Here is an 11,808-nt window from a genome sequence, read left to right on the forward strand (position 1 = left end):
CTCCCTCAGGTGTCGGTGCATTGGTGGTTCTTTGTGTCCGGGGATGGGCGTCCAGGTACACACCGGCTCACTCCTTGGCGGCCACGTATCGGGGCCTGGAGCCTGGGGCTCGCTCGGGCCACTTCGGAGGTGGGGTGCCCCCGGCCTCTCGGCCTGGGGCTGGGTCACTCAGGCACGGCTGGCTGCCGGCGGAGCTCACGGGCACGTCACTGCAACTCCCCCTGGCTTCTGCTCCACGGCTGCTGAGTGAGCCCTCATCTGGGACTCTCCTCAGCTCTTTCTGGGACAGTGGCGCGGCTGCCCCTCTGTTGGTCTTCCTTGGTCTCTTGTGTTCTGGGGGCCTCTGGATGTCTGGAGTTTTGATCTCCTCCATACCTGCTTCATGCCCTGGAGGACGGGGCTGTGGCCCCCCCACACCCTCTAGCAGATCATTACATGAAGGAACCTTTTAAAAAAACAAAAAACAAGCGCGTCCATGCTCACAGGTGTACACACGGGTGATCACACCCACAAACTACACCCTTTTTGGCTCCTACCTCAAAGCACACTGTTCTGTTGATCTTATGTGCTGCACAATAATGTTTAATATTTAGTATTTACTGTCATATTCCCATATATCATTGTGATGCTGTTTATTCTATTACTCTTGTTCTCTTCTGCTTGTTTTCTTTTTTCTTTCTCAGCAGGTGATCCAGGTGATTGATATATGCATTTTTTTCCCCTCTGCCCATTCTGTTGGTTTTTGTTTTTTGCCCTTCTCCCCCGTCCCTCTTCTCAGCTGTTTCTCTTTCCCTCTTTCTTTCTCCCCTTCTTTCCCCCAGTCAAGTCTGTCCCGTATTCAGTAAGTGAAAATAAAATAAACAATAAAAGGTGAATCAAATGGACCATTACGGCAAGGCTGGGATGGTCAATTTGGTAAAGTAAATCCGTTGGGCATCTTTCTTTGCCTTTAGACAACAATTCTGATGGCAAAAGAGCCAAACGGGACAGGCAAAAAAAAAAAAAAAAAAAAAAAAAGAGCAAACCAGCGGCTGAACAACAGCAGCACGTTTAAGCTTGATAAGCTGTTGTTAGAATGTATTTAATATTACTTTCTACTCGAGGATCTTTTTCTACGTAGCTGACGCTGGTAACTGTGCAGGGGCGGATCTAGCAAAGTTTAGCCAGGGGGGCTGATAGGGCATTAACAGGGAAAAGGGGCACAAAGACATACTTTTCTTTCTTATTCTCATTTAAAATGTCTAGCTTTTAATAAATAATTATCTGACACCCAAAGTTTTAATTTGATGTAAAATGAATAGAAGTCAATTACTGTATATAGTGACTATTAAGTCTAATATATATACCCTAGTAAGCTATAGTACTTTTTCCTTTGGGAAGGTACCATCTGTGCAGTCTGCAATTTTGTTGAAGAAAGATGTTGAATCTATTTAATATTTCTTGAAAAATTATTGATTTCTGTGCATTTTTTTTCACACTACATAAAATTAAGGTTGATTACTATGAAACTTTTTTTTTTTTGCATACAGGTATAACAGAATAGCTTTAGTGTAGTTGTTGTTTTAAACTTGAGTATGAACTTATACAAAATGCAGCAAGATATTTAAAAAGACAGTTTTGTTGATTAACTCATTCACTGCCAGCCATTTTCAAATCAGGTAACTCCCCACTGCCAGGGTTTTTGAGCATTTTTACTCATTTTTGAAGAGCCACTGAAAACTGTGTGTTATGATCATATAAACGCTGAACCTACCAAAATGAAGAACAGACTCTCTTCTTTCATCCAAAAAAAAAAAGCTTGTTTCTACCATTTTCCATTCTTTAGTAATCAGCTGTAGAAGAGAGGTGGGTTCCACCAAAAATGCCTGTTTTGACCAAAAAAAGGGAGAAAACGAGCTTTTTGTGAAAAATACATTTCAAGCAGAAAAGTGCCTTTGACACTAATATTTCTTGCTTTGTGACACCTCTAACATATAAAATAGTTTTTCACTTCTATAAAACAGAAATAACACTGAGAAAGGTTATGTTTTATCAAAACAATTTATTTACAAATATATGAAAAAATAAAATGTACATAGTGAAACATTTATTCACAATGAATAATTCACTTTTGTGTGGTAATCATTATAACACTTTCCGGGATGCAAGGGCACACAACAAGACTTGCACCACATTTTTGTCTCACTGCGCAATCCCTTACGTGCGCAAACCCTGCACCTCCTTGCAGGTCTACTTTTACTGCTGGTGGGCTTCAGTTTTTCAAGTTGGTGCCTGCCTAGGTCACCGTCTAGCCTGCTATCAGGGTCGGTGTTGTAAGGTGCCCTTGGGGTTTTTCTGCCTTTCCAGTCACCTTCCCCTTCAAATCCCACACCTGCCCCCTCCCATTGAAAAACGTAATTGACGTCTATAGACGTCAATGGCAGTCAACGTAAGTTTTTCAATTGACGTCTATAGACGTCAATAGCAGTCAACGTAAGTTTTTCAATTGACGTCTATAGACGTCAATGGCAGTCAACGTAAGTTTTTCAATTGACGTCTATAGACGTCAATGGCAGTGAATGAGTTAAAAAACACTATATCGGATTCATATCGGTATCGGCAGATATCCGATACCGATATGAATATGATACCGATATGATACCACTTTTTTATGTCCGATACCGATATCGATATCATAAATTTTTATGATATCGGTATCGGTATCGGACATAAAAAAGTGGTATCGTGCCATCTCTAATAGAAATGATCATTTTATTTTCAGTTATTTAATTTGTCTAATTACTTTAGAGCCTCTGAAATGATAGGATTGTGTTTACAAATTACTTTTTTCCCCCTCACATTTTCATGCAATCATTTCGTTCAACCCATTGAATTAAAACTCAAAGTCTGCACTTCAACTGCATTGGAGTAGTTTCATTTTTAATTCATTCTGGTAATGTACAGAAGCAACATTAGAAAATGTGTCTGTATCCAAATATTTATGAACCTGATTGTATATCAAAGCCAGTCAGCTAAATGATATGTGTAAGAAGGCCTACTGAGCGGTATGTAGGGTTGCCAACTCCCTGAAAAATAAATAAGGGACACCTCGTGGCCAGGGCCGGGCAACCCAGTTGTCTTCACCCTTCCCAGTGTGGTAGCTCTTTTTTTTGTGTGTGAAATTATTTTTTAACCATTTGACTTGAATTTGATTTAAGCAGATGCATATTCTTTGTGATATGACCATATAGGAAACAAATCAGATCAGATCATTTAGCCATTTATTTTTAGCTCAAAATGACAACATTAACACATAAAACAGGTCTCTTTCTTAAACAGAAGCCTGTCATACTTAACTTTTGAGAATATAAGTAAATCTTTCTTTAAAAGAACTCTGTCCTGCTTAACTTAAAATTATATAAATTAATAGAAAACAATAGAACGCAAAATATTCTTGTAACAGTGCACATATAGTGCATTTAGTACAATTGGCTTCAGTTGAGGTATTATTTCAGCTTTTCTAATGCTAATCAGCTGCTCCTGTTTGTAAACCCACTTGTTCCCATGATTACGCATCTTAACTCATCATCATTATTCATCTATGTATTACTTTTATGTATTAGTGATCTATTTGTTGTAATCATCTATCCTTGCAGTTGTTTATTACACAAAATAAATTATATTATCACACTTCTGGCCACATAGCGCTGATATTCACTGCACATGCCCATATTAACCTTAACCAGAGGGTTTAAACAACAAACCAGTGTTTACATACCATATCTGCTTCTGCCGTGGCCTGGTGGACAAAAAATTGGTTAAGGGTTCCCCGAGCTTTCACGCCCCTCATGTTCTTCATGTGCCCACCATTAGAAGCATGCCTATGGAAAAAGTGCACCGGCACACAGTGCAGTGCGCTTTATAGGTGTTATTGTGCATTTTTCCAGCCAGGTGTTTTCCTTTTCCCATTATTCCCTGTACTTTTGCAGCCTCTTTTTTTTCTTTCTTTCTCTGAGCGAACAAACATTGCTGCTCTAATGCTGGGCTTACACTGTGCGATTTTTGGCCCATTTTGAGCCAATTTTTGAGTCGTGCGACCGTTTTGGCGATCGGCCCGATTTTGGCCTTCGTGCGTCGTGCATCGTATACAGGGAGTGCAGAATTATTAGGCAAATGTATGGGGCGCCGTTTGTAAACTGAAACATGCCGAAATTAACAGCAACATTTTTCCACATTTAGCTCTAAATCTTACAAAAACATGTTTTTTTGAGTCATTTTTTTACAACATTTAGTAAAATATTTGTAACTTTTCATATTTAAAACAGGATTTTAAATGTTAAATCTAAATGCTAAATGTTAAATGTAAATATTATATTTAAATCGAAATGTTAAATGTTAAATCTAAATGTTATATATAAATCTAAATGTTAAATGTTAAATCTAAATGTTAAATGTTAAATCTAAATGTTAAATGTTAAATCTAAATGTTATATATAAATCTAAATGTTAAATGTTAAATCTAAATGTTATATATAAATCTAAATGTTAAATGTTAAATCTAAATGTTATATATAAATCTAAATGTTAAATGTTAAATCTAAATGTTATATATAAATCTAAATGTTAAATGTTAAATCTAAATGTTACGGGAAACTAAATATTTAGCTAATATGCAAATTTATTGTACGGGTCAACGGAAATACCAAAATAAAAGCTTCAAGAAAACCTCCCGCGCTAAAGTGTGCTGGTCGTGGTCAGGTTCTGTGTTTGCGCTCCTCTCACGGTCACTTTTGACTGCCATGAGCTGCTTCGACTATTCCCTACCAGCATGTCCAGCGATTTAGCTGAAAACATTGGAAGAGCCGTTTTGTCGGCCATCCAACGATTCAGCGGTAATGCACCCTCGACCTCACAAACGCCGCAGCACTTGGTAAGTTTATTGTATAGCATTTTGGACGGGTTGATAGCAGTGTTAGCAAAATTAGCAAAGCTAAATTACTTAGCTAGTCCTCAATTATTTCATTTGGTAGGCAGCAGACAGAGATCGAACATCATACAACTCTATTTATTTATTTGGTAGGTAGGTAACAGTCGTTCTTGATGTAAATGTTTCCTTAGGAATCCAGCAATGCACCTGGACCAAGTAGACCTGCTGTCTCCACTGGGATACCATACCGCTCGGTAGGCCTTCTTACACATATCATTTAATTTATTTATCATGAAATTTCCCCTTGTGGGACTAATAAAGGTATGTTATCTTATCTTTGCTGACCGATTTTGATATACAATCAGGTTCATAAATATTTGGATACAGACACATTTTCTAATGTTGCTTCTGTACATTACCAGAATGAATTAAAAATGAAACTACTCCAATGCAGTTGAAGTGCAGACTTTAAGTTTTAATTCAGTGGGTTGGATTAAATGAATGCATAAAAATGTGAGGGGGAAAAATTAATTTGTAAACACAATCCTATCATTTCAGAGGCTCTAAGGTAATTAGACAAATTAAATAACTGAAAATAAAATGATCATTTCTATTACTTTATTCAAAACCCTTTGTTGGCAATGACAGCCTGAAGTCTTGAAGTCATGGACACCACCAGATGCTGGCATTCCTCCTTCAGTTTTCTGTGTAATGGGTAGACAATAGTAAGATGGTCTGAGTCTACAGTTTTTTGTTTTGTTTTGTTTTTTAATGAACAGATAACAGAAACCTTATGGGTGTATTGTAATGCATAGGTGTCTATCTGTATCTGTGTTTGAATTCATTTCAGGTTCCTCTTCCATCAGTTCCTCAAGCTCATGCTACGCGCTCACATTTTGTGAGAAAAAACAAGACCTGCAAACACTATACAAAAGATGTTGTGTGCTTGCCCTTGTCTTCAGCATCAACGTTTCTCATACCGAGAGGAGATTCACAAGCAAAACTAGCACAAGATGGCCTTATTGGGAAGATCTCCTTTACATCTGACTGGTCTGAAGCACAACTTAGAGAAGAAATCGCAGCAATCTTCAGAAGAACATTTGCACTGTAAACTAGCCAGACATTCCCTTTTGAGTATTTGAGTACAATTAGAGGATGTAAACGACTAATGAAACCAAATGTTTTTAGCAGTTTTCTTTGGGGTGGCCAAGAAGTTGGCTCGATTTGTTCCACCACCTGCCTCTATATAATGGCAGGGATACAAACACCTGCACAGGTAAACATTTTATATTGCAGTGCAGAAATATTTATTGTCTAAAAAGTGAGTCTGTTCCCTTAACGTAATTTTCTTAATTAATTAATATTGCACTTTTAGCAGGTGTAAACAGTTTTTAGTGCAGCCATGTGTCTCTGTGTTACCAGTGATTTGGTGCAACTGTATTTGATTTTATGTAGAACATGCTTTCTTTTCCCTCAGGAGGAACCAGAAGAGCTGTCTGACAGTGACTTTGAAAGTCCAGTCTGCCGGAGAAGACGAGGTATGTGACGTGAATGAAAACCTAGTGAGGTTCTAAGCTCAATGACCAGTTAGATTTTGTTACTGCAGTGCGTAATAATTCCTGGGGGGTTTGTTTGATGAGAGCATCATTAATTTGTCCGATTGGGGCGATCGTGGCTCAAGAGTTGGGAGTTTGCCTTGTAATCGGAAGGTTGCCGGTTCGAGCCCCGGCTCGGACAGTCTCGGTCGTTGTGTCCTTGGGCAAGACACTTCACCTACTGCCTACTGGTGTTGGCCAGAAGGGCCGATGGCGCGATATGGCAGTTTCGCTTCTGTCAGTCCTCCCCAGGGCAGCTGTGGCTACAACTGTAGCTTGCCTCCACCAGTGTGTGAATGTGTGTGTGAATGGGTGGATGACTGGGTGTGTAAAGCGCTTTGGGGTCCTTAGGGGGGACTAGTAAAAGCGCTAGAGAATTGCGAGAAAGCAAATTGTTGGTTAAGGTTTTTAAGGAAGCAGCACTTCGTGATTTATACAGGCACTTGCATCCACATACCGTCCATTACACTAGATTCGATTCGTTAACTAAAACAAGGATTGATAGATTCTACATATCACATAATGTTCAAGGTCTGAAATATGACACTCTTTTAACAGACTTTTCTGATCATATGGTGGTTATAGCAACAGTATCTTGTTGTCCCCATGAATTTTTGAACTATTGGAAATTGAATACATCCTTGTTAGCAGACGAGTTGCTTGTGTCCGAAGTTAAATCTGAAATTAAGAAAATATGACATCTTAAGATTTTTACTACTTCTTCCTCTGAACTTTGGGAGCTTCTTAAACAACGTATGTGTCAATTTTTTTAATTTAAAGCGAGAGCATTAAACCATGCAAAGAATGTAAAATATAATGAAGATGTGAGTAGATATATATATTTAAGAAATAAGGCGGAGAAGGAAGAGGAGGAGGAAAATCAACTGATGTCTCTTAAAGAGGACATTGATCGGGTCAATAGAGAAGTTTTATTTAATATGTTGCGACGTACTGACTTTCACGGGAACAGTGATTATATGATTTTTAATAATCAAAAGAAAAGTCGAAATGATTTTATTGCCTCAATTAAAGATAAACATGGAAAGTCAGTTTTTAAAGAAGAGCGGAAAAGACAAGTAATTAGAGATTATTGTTCGGAGATGTTTTCATCCATAGTTACAAACAGCGACGCTATTAACAATTTTTTGAGTGAGGTTGAACCATTAGATTCTGTCATTTATGAAACTTTGATTGGAAAAATTAAAAGAGAGGAAGTGGAGTCAGTAATTAACCAACTTAGTACCGATAAAACACCTGGTCTGGATGGACTCCCCTCTGAATTTTACAAAATTGTGAGTAAAGAACTGTCTGAATTGTTAACTCAGTATTTTAATGAAGGAATAGAAAGAGAAACAATGGGTAAATCGTTTTATGAGGGAGTTATGTGTTTATTATATAAGAAAGGTGATAGAGAAGATATTAACAATTATAGGCAACTGACAATAATGAATGTAGATTATAAGATTTTTGCTAAAATAATTATGTCTAGACTAGAAGATGTATTAGATATTATCATTGAAAAAGAACAAACATGCGCAATTAAGGGATGATTGATGTGGGATAACTTAAGTATGTTAAGAGAAATTATTCATAATGGAAAGGATTCAGAACTCTGCATTTAAGGCTTAGATCAAAGGAGGGCTTTTGATTCTGTTTCCCACTCCTATTTATGGAAAGTAATGAAAGCTTATAATTTCCCGGACCAATTTATTTCTATTATTCAATTGATGTATAAAAAGTCCTTAGTGCAAGTTAAGGTAAATGGAAAGCTCTCATCCCCTTTTAGCGCTGAGTGCGGGGTTAAACAAGGATGTCCTTTGAGTGCTGCGTTATATAAGATAAGATAAGATAAGATAAGATAACCTTTATTAGTCCCACACGTGGGAAATTTGTTTTGTCACAGCAGGAGTGGACAGTGCAAAAGTTATGAGGCAAAAATTAGAATATATGTCCTTGCCATTAACCCCTTACTGAAAAGGATCTAAAAGGATAAAAAGTCCCTACACTCTAAAAAGTAATTCATCAGGCCTTTTACCACCACTTGATTAAATCCATGGCTGCAACATAAAAATTCTAATTTATTGATTAAGATAGACCTTCTAAGTTGCAAACTTTATTTTTTTGGGTTGTGTTGAAATAATAATGTTGGTAATTAAATTAAATTAATTTTATATGTAATTTGAAATTAAATCCCAATATTAGTGGGTTCAAAATAAAATTCAAGTTGTAATTACTTAAAGAAATTTAATACATAACTTATTTTTTTCCACTGTAACTTCTGATTTCAAATTCCCTCCCCTACCGACTTAACTAGCTGGGCAAATTCACACATGTTGAGTTGCATGGTGCAAGCTTTTGTAAAAGACATTTCAAGGTAAGTAACATTTCATTTACAAATAACAGTTCTACCAAAGCAAAGCATTTGTGCTAGTCACCTGTAGTGGATTTGTGTATGATGTGATGCTCATACAGATAAGGAAATACTTTGCACTACCACATGTAGCTAATGCTAGCCATTCTAAACTTTAGCACAGCAGAGGATAAGACTTATAAAGTTTCATTTGACAAAAGTCTTCAGCTAGAGAGTGCAACTGTGGCTAGGAAAAGCGTGGTTAAAGTTTTGCTACACAGTGCAATCTAATTTCGATCTTAGGCTGATTTTGTTTTTCTTTTTACCAAAATTGGAAGCCTTAAACTGTGAATAGTTTTGTCAGAGGGATAACCTAGAGGCTTCTTTTTTCCATCTGGCTCACCTATTTTATGTCTTTATAAAACTTGCATGACCTATACGTAATATTACATTGTAAATGATTTTGGTTAGTATTGTGATACAGCTTAAAGTAAGTATTGTTCTTGATCTTAAGAGCTGTAGCTATCTTTGTTTTGTTTTTTTGGGGGGGTTTTTTTTTTTTAAATCAGATTGTGTGAAGTATTGTTAATGTCATTCAAATAGCATTATTCTGGCATTAACAATGTGAATCTACTTAATATTAAGACTTTATGTAAGCAGTTAGTATAGTGTGATAATCTAGGGTCATTAGTGCTTTGTTAAGTTGGGACATATTTTTTACAAAATGGGCTGGGAGTGAACAATGTGTAAATTCGAAACCTCTGCAAAAACAGGGTTGCTAAAACATTAGAGATTACACCACGGTTATGGTGGGGAAGTCTCCCTTGTCTTCACCAAGATTGTTTTTGTTCCCTCAAAACTTGGGGTAGCCTTAGATCACTTCTATCCTCTTTAAATAATGTATTACAGCATTCATTAATGCAGTATAGCTAATAGTCTGCAAGGTTTAATTCTTCTGTTTGTGTGGTCTACAGATAAAGGAGGAGTTCAAGAGAATAACCACTGTAAGCCTTGAATGGCTACACTTGACCATTGCACCCCAAAACTGATGGATGTCATTTTATCAAGGGGATGAGCTAAGGGAGTGAGAATCAGGCAGATCAAGGACATGCTTCTTGAGGTAGGACAACTATTTAGACTTTGGGTAGCTTTGAAATGCACTTTGTTGTCAGTCACCCATGTATTTTATACTCACACTTTATTTTTTCTTAAATAGCACAATACAATTGAAACACGCAGAGAAGTAGCCATCTGCTGCCTTATCACTTTCCTTGGAGAGAAGGACGAGGACCTTTTCATGGAGTTTGGTGTAAGTAATTCAGCATTGTGTGTGTGTGTGTGTGTGTGTGTGTGTGTGTGTTCCATTGATCATCTGAATTCATTAAGATTCAGTAAGTATAAAAGTCTAATCTATAATTCACTAACCTATTTTTTAAAATTTGCTTTACAAGGACACCAAAGAACTTAAGGCAGGTGATGAAAACTGCCATCATCAGTGACCGGTACACCCCTGGATCTAACCATAAGACTGCAACCATTGTGGTGGAGGAAACAAAAATAATGGAGGGCCAGAATTTCCCAAGGTGCTGTGTTTTGCTCATGGGCATAATATATGCTCTCAATCTGAGCTAATGCAAATATACTTTTGAAGTTGTTCAGAAGCTGTTCCTTGACCTTGATGGAACCATCATTATGTTAAAGATGTTGACTCTGTTTCAAAAATTGTTAACTGTTTTGAATCCTGTATGTGTAACATTGATCTTAAAGGTGTTTGCTACATTGTGTAATAGAAAGATGCAAGATCTTGTAAAGTTTGGTAGGCATTGAAAGTTAACATTTACTGAACACTTGCATGGAAGTATTACTGCAACAAAATGTTTTCTAAGTAGATTTTTTACCAATTGAACACATTTGTTTCTGTGGTGTTAAATACATAAAGGCATATTCTATAACTTGGCTGTGATGGTATAAATCTAAATTTCTGGTTTATTTTCACTTTTTAAATACAAAGTGTTGAAATGCCTACTGTTAAAAAAATAAAAAAGTTATTTGATAAAAAAAAATGTTGAATGAATTCCTTTCTTAAAAGCTATTACAATAAAAAAAAAATAAGAGAAAGCTAAAATGATGATAATAATGATGAAAATCAGCAACTTAATATTTTAAATAATGAACTTTAAAAAATTGTTTTTGTAATTGCTGTAATTAATTACATAACACTTAAAAATCATTTCAAATAATGTGGAAAAAGTAATTGGAGGAACATAATTTTTATGAGTAAACAACTTAAAAATATGTTTTTAAGCTACCAAATATTACGTAAATGGTAATTCAAATCACCTTTGATTATGGAGGATAATTTAATTCCCGTAACTCAATATAGTTTGTTGGTTCAATCTAATTTCAACATAAGTTATCATAACTCAAAAAGACTAATGGAAACTGTTGCGTTAATTTTTTTTGTTGAGCTTAAACAATAGTTTTTAGAGTGTAGTGCAAGTTAAGTTAAATGGAAAGCTCTCATCCCCTTTTAGTGCTGAGTGCGGGGTTAAACAAGGATGTCCCTTGAGTGCTGCGTTATATGTCCTTGCAATTAATCCCTTATTGAAAAGGATAAATGATGACAAACTGATTAAGGGATACGTCCTTGACAAATCCCATAAAATCGCAGCTTTGGCGTATGCAGATGACGTGACGGTGATAATCAGAAACCAAAACGAACTGTCTTCAGTTATGGAGATATTACACCACTACGAACAGGCATCAGGTGCCAAGCTGAACCAAGACAAAACTGAAGGGGTGTGGCTTGGACATCAGACCAGACAACCTAAAATGACGATCTCTCTTTGTAGGGAGATTAAAATTTTGGGTATATGGATTGATAATACTGACTCTAGTTTACTAAAGTGGAATAAGAAAGAAAATGAAATTAAAATGGAAATTATAAAATGGGAAAA

The 11,808-nt window shown here is 36.5% G+C and overlaps 1 long non-coding RNA gene across 1 annotated transcript; it reads left to right on the forward strand.

Annotated features, from left to right (window-relative positions):
- Positions 1 to 9,830: 9,830 nt before the first annotated feature.
- On the forward strand, positions 9,831 to 10,914 carry LOC113034669 (uncharacterized). Its single transcript, XR_003274208.2, has 3 exons — positions 9,831 to 9,971; positions 10,068 to 10,160; positions 10,303 to 10,914. It is a non-coding gene; the product is annotated as an uncharacterized LOC113034669 (long non-coding RNA).
- Positions 10,915 to 11,808: the final 894 nt, after the last annotated feature.

Source organism: Astatotilapia calliptera, chromosome 6 (assembly GCF_964374335.1).
Source record: "Astatotilapia calliptera chromosome 6, fAstCal68.1, whole genome shotgun sequence".
NCBI lineage: Eukaryota > Metazoa > Chordata > Actinopteri > Cichliformes > Cichlidae > Astatotilapia > Astatotilapia calliptera.